Source organism: Puma concolor, chromosome B2, assembly GCF_028749965.1.
Source record: "Puma concolor isolate L17-30 chromosome B2, mPumCon1.1.hap2, whole genome shotgun sequence".
Classification (NCBI taxonomy): Eukaryota; Metazoa; Chordata; class Mammalia; order Carnivora; family Felidae; genus Puma; species Puma concolor.
The window spans coordinates 142,123,019-142,141,052 of record NC_141671.1 but is presented as its reverse complement, the minus strand read 5'-3'; positions in this window follow the sequence as shown (position 1 = coordinate 142,141,052).

Here is an 18,034-nt window from a genome sequence, read left to right as displayed (position 1 = left end):
TTTCTTGAATTCTTTCTCTCTCTTTCTCTCTCTCCTTTGTTCATTTGTTTTGTTTCTTAAATACGAATAACTGATTTCTAGGGCGCCTTGGTGGCTCAGTTGGTTAAATGTCCAACTCTGGATTTTTGGCCCAGGTTCACGGGATAGAGCCCTGTGCCAGGCTCCTTGGGATTCTCTTGTTCCCTCTTTCTCTGCCCCTCCCACATGCAGGTTCACACTTTCTCTCTCCCTCTCTCTCTCTCTCTCTTTCTCTCTCTCAAAATAAATAAACTTTAAAAAAATGACTGATTTTTTTGTATCTTTGAGGAGGTTTCAGTCATTCCCTATACGCAGGACCATGCCAACTTTAGAGGAGATAAAGGGCTAAGAAATGTGCTATAATAATAGCAAGTGAGGTTATTAAACACTCACTAAGCCTGGCTCCGTGCTAAGCATTTTGCATATAATGATCATTTAATCCTCAGCTTACAATGTAGCCCCATTTTACAGATGAAGAAACAGGGGTTCAGAAGAGCTATTTCCCCAACGTCACAGAGCTTCCTACATGGCAAAGCATAGATTTAAATCTAGATAAAATGACCATAATGTTACCTTGTTTTCCATGAATATGCCACATTTATTAAACACTAGGTTTGTATTTAATTATGAAATACAAAGGAACTCAGACAAAGCTGTCCATGTCCTAAGATTTTACTGGGTGAAAGGTGACTAATGAGAACACTGTTTCTAGCTGAAGCTCTTTCCTGAGTAATAGAAACCCCAGTGTGGGGAATTGTTTCGTTTTAATGTTTATTTATTTATTTTGAGAAAGAGAGCGAGTGAGCAGGGGAGAGACAGAGAGAGAAGATGACCGAGAATCTCAAATAGGCTCCACACTGTGTGTGCAGAGCCCCATACAAGGCACAAACTCACAAACAGGGAGATCATGACCTGATCCAAGGTCAAGAGTCAGATGCTTAACCGACTGAGCCACCCAGACGCCCTCCCCACTCCAGTGTAGGGGATGTTACAAATTTGGGGACAACACATATTTTGGAGATTCAACTGGGTTTTGTATAACTGGAAATAGGATAATTTATTCAGCCGTATCAAAATATAAAATAACAGCACTCATAAAATCACATTCAGCCCAAAGGGAAAAAGAGAAGGCAAGTTAGTGAGCAGTCTAAATTGAATTTAAGCTCAGTATTGTGCTGCTTACCACACTCTGAAAGTCATCACGCACAGGACTTTCATCTTAAGCATGCATCCTTGTGTCTAAAAATACTTGCTGATGATTCTTAGAACTGTTAGAGATGCCTCTTGAAAAAAGACTGAGGATGCTTATTAAGAATTCACGCATCTTAATCAATGCTTACTCCATCAATAAATGAGACTCCTGTTCATCAGAAATGGCCTTATGAGGATATAGGTTCTATCCTTTTTCCTGTTAGAGGCTCTGAACATATGAACACTTGCTTCTTCAGTGTTTAAAAAGCAGACAAGCAAACGTTTTACATGAGGCTCAAGCGATGTCTCTTTCCACATTCTATGCAGATAACAATACCTTCATAATTAACGTACTATTATTACTATTTAATTGTCTGTTTCATCGTTTAATGAATAGCATCTAGTTAATTATGGTGATGGGGAGAGACAAAGGACAGTTTTCTAATGGCGGATGCAAAGCGCTAGTTTCTGCAATGTGGGCTGCAAATTGCTTTATTTATACTTCTGAACATCAGAACCTAGATTCACACATCCTTGTCAAATTATGAATCTCTTTCAACATGGTTAGAAAATGTGTTTAACAATTTTTTTTTAAATTTTGCATATTTAAATAATATCACATTTGTGTCTTGATGGATAAGGTGGCTGTTCTGGAGTCATTCGTCAGACAGTTCTGAGAGTCAAAGGACCGCTGAATCTTTTTTTAACCACTTTCCAACAAGGGAAGTTTCCAGGTCCATGAGGTCGAGGACTCACGAATACACTGAAAGGCCAAGGCAGGCAGGTCTAGCACTGATACAACGCACTCTGCCTGGCTACCTGTACTGAGGCTTAAACCTCAGTGCTGCTTTCCAGCCCCTAAATAGGACGTGAGATTCTCCGTCGCCTTGGCCACCGGCATCATAGTTAAACTCATGGGGTTTCACATCTGCAGGTCCCGTATCGAACGACACCTCACATTTGTACGACCCCTTGCAATTTTCAAAAGCATCTTTGCACCTCTCAGTTTATTTGAATGTTACAGCACAGGAAGCATGCAGCAGAAATATTACATACATATTACAAATGAGGAAACACAGCCATAGAGGTTGAGGGGCCTGTCTTGATCTTGTGGCCAATGTATGGTACCGATGAATTACATAAAGGAGTTATCAACAGGATATTAACAATTGACATTAATGTTTGCGCAAAGCAACAAAACAAGGAACAAAGAGGTCCCTGATCTTAGGGAATGCTTCCTTCATGAGCCTAATCATCATAGTGCAAAGAGGTGTTGAGAGAGACACCGTGTAGTGATAACATAAAACTTTACTGAAATTCGCAAACATCTCAATGCAAAATTGCTCTCTGATGGAGACTCAGCCCAAAATAAATACACTCAAACTACATTTGTTTGTTTTTCATTTTTTTAATGTTTATTCATTTTTGAGAGAGACAGACCGTGAGTGGGGGGAGGGGCAGAGAGAGAGGGAGACACAGAATCCGAAGCAGGCTCCAGGCCCCGAGCTGTCAGCACAGAGCCCGACACAGGTCTTGAACCCACGAACCGTGAGATCATGACCTGAACTGAAGTCGGAGGCTCAACTGAGTTGCCCAGGTGCCCCGCTTACTACATTACTACATTTGTTATGTAACTTAGTGTTTGTTTTCAGGGATGCAAGGCTACTTCTGGCTAGGAGATGAGAAGACTGGTGACATTTCTAAAAGCTACTTAGAGACAGAGCATTAACTCTATTATTCAGGGGGGATAGAAATCCTACACGATAAAATTATGTTTCTCAATGTTCGTTTCCCCCAACAATATACTAGCATGTCATACATATCCCCAAGCCTCCCACCCTCTCTCTCTCTCTCTCGCAAGACTGCACCACCGCTAACCCTTACCTTTTACTGTTCCCACACCCAGACTGAAACTAATACCAAGCCATACTCCCCACGTGTCACACAATCTCCTGCATGAGCAAATGCCAGTTGGCAACAAATTCAGCCCTCTAACAGGTGCTTATTAAGCTGGATTTTCTTTAATGAGAGAACCTTGCACACTGTCACTGTCACTGATGCGGATTTCTTCACTTGGCATCAATCTCAAAAAGAAAATACGTGAAAGTTTTGGTCCCTTATATTGATCTCCACAGGTTTTTCATCTGACAATTTCTTTGGACTGATACATACTTGTACTTAATATTGATTTTAATATGTTTTTTTGCTGCCAAAAAGTTTGGTATTGTGTTTTTATGTGCAGTGGTATTGAACTAGAGGTTTCGTATTGATTGTGTTCCATTCCTGCCAAATATTGTCTGCAGAAAGTACATTTCTATCAATGTTTGTTCCCTCTGCACTGACCCCATCCTGTTAAACAGTAAGAATTCAGAGATGGTTTTTCAGAAATCCCTAAGACGGAAACTGGGTTGCACAGCTTTCTTTAGAGATCTGAGAATTAAAATGTGATTTTGATGACTTATTGGCCAACCATGACACTACATGAAAACCAATTTTAGTGGCATTATTACCAATTTTCTTACACTGTACAATTTATTGCATTCTGCAAACAACTTAGGCAAATAAAATGAGTTAACAGCACAGTAAAGACACATTAGGCTATGGAGATGTCGGGCGTTATTTAATATTTCTGTTCAATGACACTATTATGTGTCTACAATATATAGTCCCTAAAAATTTATATTTCTAGTTATGCCATACCTGTAACACAGTCATATCACCCATTTTCAAATGCATTCATATCTGTTGCCCAAAGCATAAGAATATTGACTCTATCAGCTCGAGATTTAGAAGTAGAGGTGAAAGTTATCTGCCTCCAATTATTGTTAACTGTTCAACTTTATTTTCTTTCCTTGACTATCTGGAAGCTTTAGTAACAAGCTTGGGGATAAGTGGTCTTCAATACACAGCAGTCTATATGGATACTCCCGGAATCACCAACACAAGTAAACTCAGACAACAGGCGGATATTCAGGTGTCGAGCAAGCAATCAGAGGAGATCCAAACTCCTAGCAAAAGGGAAAGCAAGGAAGACAGGTGACATTGGGGAGAATCGGCAACAGGTCCCCGCACGGATAAGACGCAAGCTAGAAAAAATTAGGGCTTCCAAGCCATCTGTGGGTTAAGTCAGGGACACAGGCATGAGAAAAAAGGAAAGAAAGAAATACTTAAGTTGCTAAAATTCAGAGACAAAGCAATACATACAAAGGACGGGGTACAAAGGTGTTCTTTACGCCAGTGGATTACGGATGAGAGCTCTGTATATGTTCACACTTAGGGCCAGGATTAATCCTTGGATGTGGCAAAGTATAATGCATGTAGTTGGGAGTGAAATGATACCAGCAGTAGAAAATCAAGTTATTAGCATTACAGGTTGGTGCCTGGCTTTATGAAGGCTCTTCCTCTTTTCCTTTAACGATTTTCTACTAGAAGAGAAGCATTAGTTCACCTGTGTGATCCCAAGGAACAAAGTCGAGAGTGATGAAAGCCAGACATTTGAAATAGAAGACATTTAAGCTGCTTTTAGTTTAAAAAAATTTTTTTTCAACGTTTATTTATTTTTGGGACAGAGAGAGACAGAGCATGAACGGGGGAGGGGCAGAGAGAGAGGGAGACACAGAATCGGAAACAGGCTCCAGGCTCTGAGCCATCAGCCCTGAGCCCGAGGCGGGGCTCGAACTCACGGACCGCGAGATCGTGACCTGGCTGAAGTCGGACGCTTAACCGACTGCGCCACCCAGGCGCCCCTAGTTTAAATTTCATAAATATTTGTTACTGAAATACTTGCTGCCCCAAAAGAGTGTTGTTTTCAAAAGGATGAAGTTGAAGATACAGTAGATGAGGGTCAGAAGAGTAGGATTTGGAATCAGGAAAGAGGCAGAGGCAGCCTACGGAAAGATAGACCAAGTGAGTAGGCCAAACATAATAAGAGCTATGTGGCGTAAGGTAAGTGTAGATGTGGGTGTTCACAGCATGATCCAAGATTGGGCAGAGATGGACCACCAATCAAACAACAAATTTTCCCTAAATGCTTACTTTATCTAGCATATTGTAAAGATGCTAAAGCATATAGAACTATAAAGACATGGTCCCTCACTATAGAACCTTAGAGTTTGATTATAAAGAAAGAAGGAGATTCCCCACAAGTGTATGCATAGAGAAAAGTAGCCCTAAATATCTTGTTAGATGTTTTTCTACAAAATCCTAACATTATCTTCTCTTAGGGTGCCGATCAATGTTGGGAGTGGAAAAAACGCAGAAAAGAAGATAAAGATGGGAAATTTCTGGATGGCATCACAACCACTGTATAAAAAAAATATTTGAAATCTCAATGCTTTTTGCGAATTATTTGGGGCAGGCATAGCTAGGGTTTTGATAAAGCTCCAAAAGTCTCCTCCTCCAATCTTCTTTACCGCCAATTTGGTTTCTTGACCTCTAGAATGTGTTGACCAACCTGAACTGGTTAAAGAGATGAAAAAGATCTGGAGCCTAAAGGTAGTTTAGGATGGCCAAGGGCTGCTGCTGCCCAGGGCCCTTACACAAACAAATAACAAAGCTTCTAGGGAGGATCGCTCTCTCCAGCCAACCCTCAACTAATTCCCATGAATAATGTTCTAATGAAAACAGTTTATTATTAAAAAACCACAACGCACATGAAAAACAAAGGTACTTAACCAAGAGTTAGGAGAAACAACCCAAGAGCAGAATTAAACCTGAGGAGACATCAAATATTAGAATTATGAGACATAAAACATAAAATGCAAAAATTGTATGTTTTAAGAAATATAATACAGAATTTAAAACAGGACAAGAGACTATAAACTTAACCTATGAGATGTGAAAAATAACCAAAAATTTTTTTAAACTGAAAAAAAGAAATACAAGTGAAAATAATATAATAAAGCAGAAATATTATAATACAAATGAAAATACAACATAAAAGTAAGGGACCATAATGAAATGTATAATCTATATTATATGAATATAAAAATTGAAATTAAAAATCCACTCATTGTTAAACTATGCTAGACCCTGCTGAAGAGATCATTAGTGAACGTCAAGATAGATCTGAAGGAATTAACCAAGATATTGAGGCACAGACAACCAAGATGGAAATGCACACATAGCAAAATCGTGGGGGGCATCTGTCTATCAAAATGACACGGACAAGAATTTCTTACCAGTTTTATTTATGATAGACAAACCCTGGGAAAAAAAACAAATACCCATTAACATTAGAAATGGTGAAGTATGCGATACTCATACAGGTAAAAAATGCTGTCTGTGATATATACAATAAGGATTAATATCACCACATTGTTTGGGACCAAAGAAACCAGACACAAAAGAGAATGCATTGCATTATTCCATTAGAAAGTAAAGAAAGCAAAACGAATCCACAACAGTAGAGGTCAGTATAACCGGTTATCTAAGGGTGGGGTGTTACTGCCTGGGGTGAGAGAGGAGAGGCCTTCTGAGTGCCTGAAATGTTTCATACCTTGATCTGGGTGTAATCACAGGTGTATAAACATAGAAGTTCTTCTAAATGCATGCCTAAGATCAGTGCATTTTATTCACTATTTATATACCTAAAACCCTCAAAAACGTTATGTTTAGAAAAGACAAAGGCAAATGAGCTAAGCATATTACATCAGAGGACAGAAAATAAGCAGAGGGAGAAAAGAAAAGTAGACAAAAGAATATTAAAAAAAAAATCAAAGCAAAAATTACAGGAAAATACAATAGAGGAGAGAGAATCAAAGGTTTTTTTAAATTTTTTTTTCAACGTTTTTATTTATTTTTGGGATAGAGAGAGACAGAGCATGAACAGGGGAGGGGCAGAGAGAGAGGGAGACACAGAATCGGAAATAGGCTCCAGGCTCCGAGCCATCAGCCCTGAGCCCGAGGCGGGGCTCGAACTCACGGACCGCGAGATCGTGACCTGGCTGAAGTCGGACGCTTAACCGACTGCGCCACCCAGGCGCCCTCAAAGGTTTTTTTAAAAGATGTTTCTTGTAGAAGATGGATAAAATCAACAGAGTTCTGGCAAGTTTGAACAAGAAAAAGAAGGATGGGATAAATCAATGTTAGGAATGAAAAATAGAGGGGCACCTGGGTGGCTCAGTCAGCTCAGGTCATGATCTCACAGTTTGTGGGTTCGAGCCCTGCGTCGGGCTCTGTGCTGGAAGTTCAGAGCCTGGAGCCCGCTTTGGATTCGGTGTCTTCCCCTTTCTCTGCCCCTGCCCTGCTTGCGTGTGCTCTCTCCCTCTCTTTCAATCTCTCTCTCTCTCTCTCTCTCTCTCTCTCAAAAATGAATAAATAAATAAACATTTTTTAAAAAAGGAATGAAGAATGAGATATAACCAGAAATAGGTCAGGTATTTAAAAGATAATAATAATAATAGTGCTAATTAGTAACATGTATTGAATATCTGATGAACGTCAGGCTTGCTCTAAGTGCTTTATATATTTATCACTTCATCTAATCTTTGTGGCAACTCCTTGAGGTAGGGATTTTATTACACCCATCTTCTAGTATATATAGATTTATGCCAGTACTTTTTAAAACAGAGACAAAATTAGTATAATTTTAGAAAACCATAAGTAGCAAAACTGTCTCTAGAAAGTTAAATAACCAATGAGTTGAGTAATTAGTTAAAATTCATTTATCATACAACTAAGAAACAAGTCATTCCAATTTTAAGTGAACTCTTCCATATAATAGACAAAAATAGAAAACTCCCCCAATATGTTTTATTTTTTTTTTTTCAACGTTTATTTATTTTTGGGACAGAGAGAGACAGAGCATGAACGGGGGAGGGGCAGAGAGAGAGGGAGACACAGAATCGGAAACAGGCTCCAGGCTCTGAGCCATCAGCCCAGAGCCCGACGCGGGGCTCGAACTCATGGACCGTGAGATCGTGACCTGGCTGAAGTCGGACGCTTAACCGACTGCGCCACCCAGGCGCCCCTCCCCCAATATGTTTTAAATTAGTAAATCCAGAACCAAACATACAGTGTGAGAAAGAAAACCTAAAGTCTAAATTCGTTCATAAATATAGGTACAAAGATTCTAAACAAAACCCAAGTAAGCTAAATCTACTAACCTATGAAAAGATAATTCAGCATACCCAAACTGACTTTATATCAGGAATGCGGGTTGGATTACCATGAGCAAATCCACTGATTAATGTAACACATCACCTTAACAGGTAGAAGGTGAAAAAAAATAATCAAATAAATGCAGGAAATGCATATTACTTATGGGACTAATATTTCTAAAACCAAAGATAGATATTATCCTCACTTTATCAACAACTAAATCAATAATAATTAAAATAGCCAATTTTATTAACCACTTATTTTGTGCTATTTAATTTGCAACTATTATTTGTTTCCTCATGACAATCCTAAAAGCTATGCACTATTATGATGGGTATTTTACAGCCCCATTTAATTGTGTGTTCGACTTTCACAAGCTTGAGTTTGAAACAATATTGTTCTTGTACCTTCCCACCCTGGCAACAACGGAGAATAATTTGAATCAATTAAAGTAGTTTGCTTCAGTTTTACGTAATATAGAGTTACCAACAGTAAGGTTTTCTTCACTGGTGATAGATCCCATTTAAAACTGTTTCTAATTATGAAGAAAGTGAACATATATGTTTGTCATGTATGTGTGTGTCTTACACTTAAAAGATGGAGGTCTTTTGCTATTTTGGTTATACTTTAAGTATTTCTGCACAGCAGGCTGCTGATTTCTTTTTACAAAACAAAAAAGGAGACCCTTGAGTTATGCACAAATGCATGTATGAATTTCATCTCCCTGCACTTGTATCCTCCTATTATAATCTTTCAGTCCATAAAGTGAATGCTTTCAAATGCAGAATATAAAAGTATGTCACATAGATTATTACTTCAACAATGATATATTAATATGAATTACAAGGGATAAGTAATAAAACTAAAATCCATAAAGCTTAGAGGATATAAGATCTTGAGGAATTTACCTAGGTTTGAAATTTAAGACTTTATTTTGAAGCAAAACCATAAGGACATTTCGTATCCATAAAAAGTAATACGAACCAAGAAACAATGACGATGCTGTATTTTTAGAAGCACAACTTAAATAGGTATTTCTGTGTTTGATAATGTCCCCATGTCATAGAGACACCTTGACATTTTAAAAAATTCTTTCAAGTGTTCTAAGGCTCACTTTTTTTTTTTATAAAAGCTAAACTGAAACCTTTCTGAAATTGTTTCCTTTGTGTGTGCACGTGTGTGCGTGTGTGTGTGCGTGCACATATATTTTCCAAAGTGGTGACTAATCTTAATGCATCTACTGTACTTTCTGTGCCTAGTGAATGCTTTTATGCTTTCCTTGCTCTTGGGATGTTACCAAGCTTTCAAAATCTCACTCAGGTGATGTGAAGAATTAAAAAAAAAAAAAAAAGTTATATATATCCTTTCATGTCTGTCCTCGTAATGTGCAACACAGAACATCACTTAGGATTTAAGGCCCCATAAAATAGAAAGCTTGCTTAACCCCTTGACTGCTCAGCGCATGCGACCTGCACCGCCCTGTGAGATTGGAATTTTATGGAAGTTGAAAGCTGAGGTGTTTGAAGGCCCCGTAGCATATATTCATTCCGTTACGGTCACCCGGCCGAAAGCACAGATTTTCTTCACTCTATTTTCTGTCTTTGAAACTGTTCGTGGAAATTCCAATTTTGAAAGTCAGAATGCCTGTGAAGAGATAAAACAAGTCAGTAAATTAGTAACAAGAAATACAAAGCATATATTTTGTTTCACGGAACAAAAATAAAAGGGGATATATTTCCAAAGAAGTCAGAAATGTCAGAAACGGCATCATAGATCTTCCTGAAACTGTCATGAGCAGAGTATAACATTTAGAACTTTAAAAAGAACGGAAATCAGTATTATTGCATGCACAGTATTGTATAAGTCTAGCAAGGCATCCTTTGCTAGGAAAGGACCCAGATAGGGATACACCAGGAATGTCAGCACTTTGGGACCATGTGGGATGTTCTAAGACGGAAGGGGCTTACAACATTGGCTGACTGTTTAGGGGGAATCCTACGGGAGCACAAAGCTGGGCATATGACCAAATCCTAAAGCTGGGACTTCCAGAACTGCCCCTCGAAATGCTTTGGCCTCCTCTCCGAACTAAAATTTGATTATACAAGGGTCTTCACATGAATTTGTCTTATTATTATTTAATATAGTATTTCAATTTAGAAAATCGTGACTCGACTCTACACAAACCGTAGTGCTAAGTGGTCTTGGTTTTCTGTTGTTTGTTTGTTTGTTTGTTTGTTGTGATAAATAAGAAACAGTCATTACCCCAAAGGAATCGGGACATTCTGATCAGAGGGATATGAAAATTACTGAAGCAGTTATCAGGCAAGCAAAACTCAAACATAAAATGTAGTTATAGTTGCATTTGGATTATGCCCATTTATAGTTTCTGAAACACTCTGACATATATCATTTTATTTGTGCCTCACAACAACCCTGGCCAGTAGATTCCACATCTGGGAAAACTGAAGCTCAGAGAGGTTGAGAGATCTTTCCAAGGTCACACTGTTTGTAAGCCAAAGAGCTGGGAGTAAATACCATTAATCTTTTTTCTTTTTTTTTTTTTTTTAATGTTTATTTATTTTTCAGAGAGAGGGAGAGAACAAGGGAGGGGAAGAGAGAGAGAGAGAGAGAGAGAGAGAGAATCTCAAGCAATCAGCATAGAATCTGACACGGGGCTCAACCCCATGAACCGTGAGATCATGACCCGAGCTGAAGTTGGATGTTTGACTGACTGAGCCACCCAGGTGCCCCCTAAATACCCTTCTTATTTCAAGTCCAGTTTCCATCCCATCCACTGAGTAGTCAACATGTACTCATTATATATTTGACACTCTACTCTCCCTGCAGCAAAGCCATGGAATGGTCAAGAGAGAAAGGGGGAGAGAGTGAGAGAAGGCAGGGAGAAAACAGTGAGGAGGGCGGGGGGATAGGTGAGTAAAGACATGAGCGTAGGACAGGAAATGAGTTTCTCTCCATTATGCCCCATCCACCAAAGTCCCTAGGGCTCCAGTTCTGTCAGATTTCTTACTCTATTTAATTTCATGTTCATTTCTTCCTTGAAAAATGCTTCCCCGTTCCCCGGGATTTCAAAATTTCTAGGTGAAGCATTCTTTGTCTGAAGCTATTGTTTGTCTTAGACTAGCTGGAGGGGTGGGGGGGTGGATGAGTTGTCCATCTTATCACTATCTTTTTAAACACAAACAAATTCTTTTTATCCTCCAGAGCTTATGCACTACCCCGGAATCAAGTTGCTAAGGGGAAACATATACATTCCTCTAGGCATTTAAGAATCCATGTCCTTATTTTGAAATTATAAAGCCTCATAGTCTAAATTTCAGTGTTTTTAAAGGAAATAATCAAGGGTTAAAAGGTTTTCATAGTCACAGTTTGTTTATAAGATCAGAAGTTTTGATCACATAAAGTAATTGAGGGTGATGCAAATTGAGTAATTTACTTTTATAAGCCTTTTATTTAATAAATCCATGACTAAAATTAGAAACTGCACAATACACAATTAATTCTTGCAACTTTTTAAGATACTAATAAATAAACCACTGAAACTTTAATTCTTTAACAATTTAATGAAGGGAATACACATGCCCCAATTTTTATTAAGTAGGCAACAACGTGCTGTGAAAATTGGAATCCATATTATAGAAAGTGAGTTAAATTCTGAGTCATGGATTCTCTTTCTGGAAAGTTTTTTATTTTAGGATGCCATGTAGCCCACGTAGGACGCCATTTCCAAGGGATGCCTTTGGGTTAGGTGTGTGTTGCCATGACCTGAGGTTTGAAAGTCGTCTTTACGAATGACGTGTCACTGCCTGGAAAGCGTTTTCAGCTTATCTTGTAGAACAGAACAGAAGGGAAATTTCCTCAGATCCTGGATCACCTTTTAATAAGAAGTAGCTAACTTCTGATTGGAATCAATATCTCCACCAGAGAGCTCAAGAAGAGTTTAATTAGCCTTCGCGGTTTCGCTTCATGACTTAAAAGAACAGATCTTTGAAAGTCACACGTGTCTCTCAGTTTGCACCTGGATCAGCATTTACTGACTTCTAGATCAGCACTCATCAATGCCACTTCCTATGCCATGCTGCAGTCAGTGCTCCTGAGAAGCCAATACTATTGGGAGAGCAGTGCAGGACTCTGGAGGACAGGCACATTCCCACAGAAGGTAGAGCATATACAACCAGAAGCCTCTTTCAATGGTGTGCTCCCATAGATTGTCTTGCTTTGGCTACGGCTTACTATCTTTGGCAAATAGTCAACGCACATGCTCTTAAACGTGATAGCCGAGGTAAAACATATGGAGGCAAAGCCTTCTTCATTTGTCCTTTGCAAACAGAGCAGTAGAATTTCCCTCCCCAGATTTTGCTTTTGCTTTTGCTCAGCCAATATGCATAGCAAGTCATCGTTGGAACATCATGGACATTGTTCCACTAGATTGAAAATTGACCTGAAAATGTACTTGAGATAATAATTTGCTGTCCCTCGTATGCAACACATGGAAAGGTTTACAACTAAAATTGCGTTTTTCAGTTTTTTTCAGGAAATGTATCTGGACCTATCACAAATTCTCGACCAAGTGTGAACAATGGCGTTGCCAGACCAAGAATGGATGTGTTCCTAAATGAGCAAATACATTTCTCAGAGCAAACTTGTCAACCAATAATAAGGGGGGGGGGGGGGGGGAGAGAGGATAAGAAGCTCCCTGATGTGATTCTATAAATTGACCTGAAAATAAAACCATACAAAGCAGAGGCACTTTATAAGAGAAAGTTAAGTTCTAATTACTATTATTTTTAATTTGCATAGTGAATTAAAAGAAATCTACCATTCTTTTTTCTTTAATTTTTTTTTTTAACGTTTATTTACTTTTGAGACAGAGAGAGACAGAGCATGAATGGGGGAGGGTCAGAGAGAGACAGGGAGACACAGAATCTGAAACAGGCTCCAGGCTCTGAGCTATCAGCACAGAGCCCTACGCGGGGCTCAAACTCACAGACCGTGAGATCATGACCTGAACCGAAGTCGGACGCTTAACCGACTGAGCCACTCAGGCGCCCCCCCCTTTTTTAATTTTTTTTTAACATTTTATTTACTTTTGAGACAGAGAGAGACAGAGCATGATTGGGGGAGGGTCAGAGAGAGAGGGAGACACAGAATCTGAAACAGGCTCCAGGCTCTGAGCTGTCAGCACAGAGCCCGACGCGGGGCTCGAACTCACGAACCGTTGAGATCATGACCTGAGCCGAAGTCGGACGCCTAACCGACTGAGCCACCCAGGCTCCCCAGAAGTCTACCATTCTTAAGATTCTGCCAATGGAACCAATATCCTAAAGGTTCTGACCACACACCCAAAACAGACAAACACAAAAGAAAACGTAAAAGTATCTGAGTGTTCATCCAGCAGATTTATTAAAAATAAAAATAACAATCTGAATACATGACTGCACTTTTCATCTTGCCATATGTTTGACACCCTGTACTCGAACCCTTTGTTTCTGGCTTTATTTCATGTGCTTCATGCTCCTTTTCAAGGCACACAAGTTTATTTTCTGGATCAAGGACTGGCAGAAGAGAATATACATGTACTTTCGCCTTTTAATGTTTGACTGATTATTAACGTTCTTGCGCTGAGACAATGTTACAAACCAGAGAAGTTTAAGCGCACCGGGTACAAATGCAGTTCTGCTGAGGTTGTGGCAGAGTAATACACAACAAAGATCACCAGATCAGCCACACGCTGCATTCTAAGTGATTGTATTATGCTGTTCCAGAATATGTTATTGTGCTCTTAGGCTGTTAATAGTCGGCTACCGTTTCAGTGACAAAAAACAGCATGAAGGAAAAAAGAAAGCAGCTAATTAAAATGTCAATACCACTCTCTTTATGAATTTGTTACATATAATATAGTGGAGTACAGCCCACATATCAGACTCCACGTCCCAGGTATTTTGTCAATAGCTTTTGGAAAGCACAAGAAAGAATGCGGCATTGCAATGGTGATTCATTTCTGACTTGATTTACCCAATATTTTCATTGGCTTGATGAGATTCCCAAATCAAAACTGTCCAGAGAGAGTAATGGTATGCCTCTTGCCCTATAGCCTTCAAATTGGGATCGTCGGATATCAAAAGGTATTGGCAAGTCCCTGCTGTTCTATATGGCTCGTATTCCCACTCTGCTCCTTCGAGGTGTCTAATTACCAGCTACACTTCTATCTCATTGCCTTTAGCTCCTCAATCAAGGATTTGTGCTGAAGGAACCCTGCTGTTGGTGCTAGAGTTAAAAAAAAAAAAAATCATGAAACTCGTATTCATGTAATCAGCCTATAAACATGAGCCCTTCATCACCAAGGGAAAAAGGATGATCATCCACGCACACTACCAAGACTATCCTTATGTTGCTTCCTCCTATTATGTCTGATCTTGGCAGTTCTCTCATCAGGACAGACATACGGTAGAGAGGAGAGGAAAGAAAAAAAAATGGAAGTTCTTCAGGGTCAGGTGCATTTTCTACCAAGTCTGCAAAGACAGGCCGATATCCCTGCTGTCGAGGACATTTTCAGTCTGTAAAAATATAAACTAGACCCAAAAAGAGTGACCCTATAGACTTAAAGCCCTAAAGAAATTTTAATACAAGCAGAATTATATCGGTTGAATATTTAATTGGTTATTTGGGCCACTGCATTTTTAAAATAAGTGGGAGAGATTCATTCATTCAACAATTGTCAGTAGGGTCCAATATGCCTGGCAATTTCTTAGACACTGGAGGGAAAGGAGCAAGCAGGACATGATCTGTGCATCCAGAAGTTTACAGAAGAGATAAACGAGAAACAATCCATTGAGAAACACATGGGAAGAGCACAGGTGCTCTGGGATATGTATCTAGGAGAGACACAAATCAAGAGAATCCTAGTAGAACTGACATCTAACCTGTGTCCTGAAATGGTGAGTAAAACTTAGAAAGACAGGAGAAGAAGCACTTCTGGAATGGTGGAGTAAGGAACTCTGAAAATCCAGCCCTCCATTAAATCAACAGGAACGCTCGTAAAAGTAGCCAAAACTCACTTTTTCACAACTTTGGAAATCAACCAAAAACTTGCAACAACCTAAGAACACTATACAGGTAAAGCAGCTGGCTCTTGGTGAGAGTAACAGGTGTTGTGGTGTTTTAACTGGGCATGCCCACACCCCTGTCCCCCAGCTCTGGGGCAGCCTTGAAAAACAACAGCCTCACAACCACTATGGCTGTGGTAACCTAGCAGCCACGGGGTAGGACAGAGTGGGTTCACAGCTTGGAGGCACTTTGTATAAACGTTTGTAGAAAATAATCTTCAGCAACTGTTTAATAATCACAGCTGTCTGAGCCAGTGGGTCCAGTTGGAGCTAACAAGAAGCTGACCAAAACATTTAAGAGAAAAAGCCAGGCACCCAAAAAACAAAGAATCCGGTGAAGACATGGGCAAAAGACACGGGCGGACACTTCTCCAAAGAAGACACCCAGATGGCCAACCGACACATGAAGAAATGCTCCACATCATTCATCAGCAGGCAAATACAAGTCAAAACCACAATGAGATACCACCTGACACCTGTCAGAATGGCTAACGTTAATAACTCAGGCAACAACAGATGTTGGCGAGGATGCAGAGAAAGAAGATCTCTTTTGCGTTGTTGGTGGCAATGCAAGCTGGTGCAGCCACTCTGGAAAACTCAAAAAAACTAAAAATAGGACTACCCTACGACCCAGCAATTGCACTACTAGGCATTTATCCAAGGGATACAGGTGTGCTGTTTTGAAGGGGCACATGCAGCCCCATGTTTATAACAGCACTATCAACAATAGCCAAAGTACGGAAAGAGCCCAAATGTCCATCGATGGATGAATGGATAAAGAAACTGTGGTAGATAGATAGATGATAGATAGATAGATAGATAGATAGATATAGAATGGAGTATTACTCGGCAATCAAAAAGAATGAAATCTTGCCATTCGCAACTACGTGGATGGAACTGGAGGGTATTATGCTAAGCGAAATTAGTCATAGAAAGACAAAAATCAGATGACTTCACTCATATGAGGACTTTACGAGACAAAACAGATGAGCATAAGGGAAGGAAGCAAAAATAATATAAAAACAGGGAGGGGGACAACACATGAAAGACTCTTAAATATAGAGAATAAACAGAGTGTTGCTGGGGGGGTGTTGGGAGGGGAGATGGGCTAAATGCGTAAGGGGCATTAAGGAATCTACTCCTGAAATCATTGTTGCACTACAAGCTAACTAAATTGGATGTAAATTAAAAAAATAAATAAATAAATTAGTTAGAAAAATAACGGCAACAAGTTGACACACACGCACAGGAAAAAAAAAAGAAAGAAAAGAAAAGAACAAAATGTTCACAGGGGGCTTTTCAAACCACTAACATATTCCAAAAAATCTAGAAAACCAGGCATATATGCGCCACTGTACATGGAGCCGGGAAATACCTCAGGATGTCCTGATGTCTCATCTCTAACTGACCATCCGGTCCTGCGAAAGCTAAGGGGAAGGTGTCAGCTACCTACAGGATCATCGAAGGTGTGCCCCAACACGCACGGAGACGCCCTCTGCCGAGCCAGGAGATTTGCAGGTTCCGTTCATTAGCTGACCACCAGGCTAAGAAAGCAGAGACAGCAGTGGCTGCCAATAACCAAGAATTCAGATTATAAAGAATTAGTCCAGGGAAGTCACTGAACAAGCAAACTAAACCAACTAAGCAAGCAAACAAAAGACCCCATGGAACGAAGGACAGAGAGAAAGCAGATTTTCAGACTTGCCAGATTACGTTATTTAAAATATCCTATTTTCAACAGAAAAATTACGAGTTGCAAAGACACAGGAACTTGTGACACATAAACTGGGGGTGGAGGGAGGAAGCCAATAAAAAATGTTCCCGAGGAAGTCCAGATTTGGGGCTTAGTAAACAAAGACTTTAAATCAGCTGTTCAAAGTATGATTAAAGAACAAAAGTAATCCGTGTGAAAAAACAATTGAAGGAAAGCATAAAAATTCTGTCTCACCAAATAGAGGATATCATTAAACAGATAGAAAGTATGAAAATAACCAAATTAAACTTCTGGAGTTGAAGATTATAGTAACTGAAAAAGTTCATTAAAGATGTTCACAGATTTGAAGTGGCAAAAGAAAAAAGTAGCCAACTTGACTACATTTCAATTGAAATTATACAGCTGGAAGAACATAAAGGAAAAAGAATGAAGAAAAATGAAAAGAGCCTCAGAAAGTTGTGAGACAACATCAAATACGCCAACCCATTTATAATGGGAATCCCATAAGGAGAGGTAAAAGAAAAGAATATTTGAGGGGCACCTGGGTGGCTCAGTCAGTTAAGCGTCTGACTTCGGCTCAGGTTATGATCTCACAGTTCATGAGTTCGAGCCCTGCGTGGGGTTCTGTGCTGACAGCTCAGAGCCTGGAGCCTGCTTCGGATTCTGTGTCTCCCTCTCTCTCTCTGCCTCCTTCCCCGCTCATACTCTGTCTCTCTCTCTTAAAAATAAATAAAAATTAAAAAATATCTAATAAAAAATTTAACAAAAGAAAAGAATATTTGAAGAAAGAACAACCAATAACTTCCCAAAGTTGGGAAACATTAGTCTGGCCATTTAAAAATCTCAATATATTTTAAGTAGGAAAAACTCAAAGGCATCCATACTC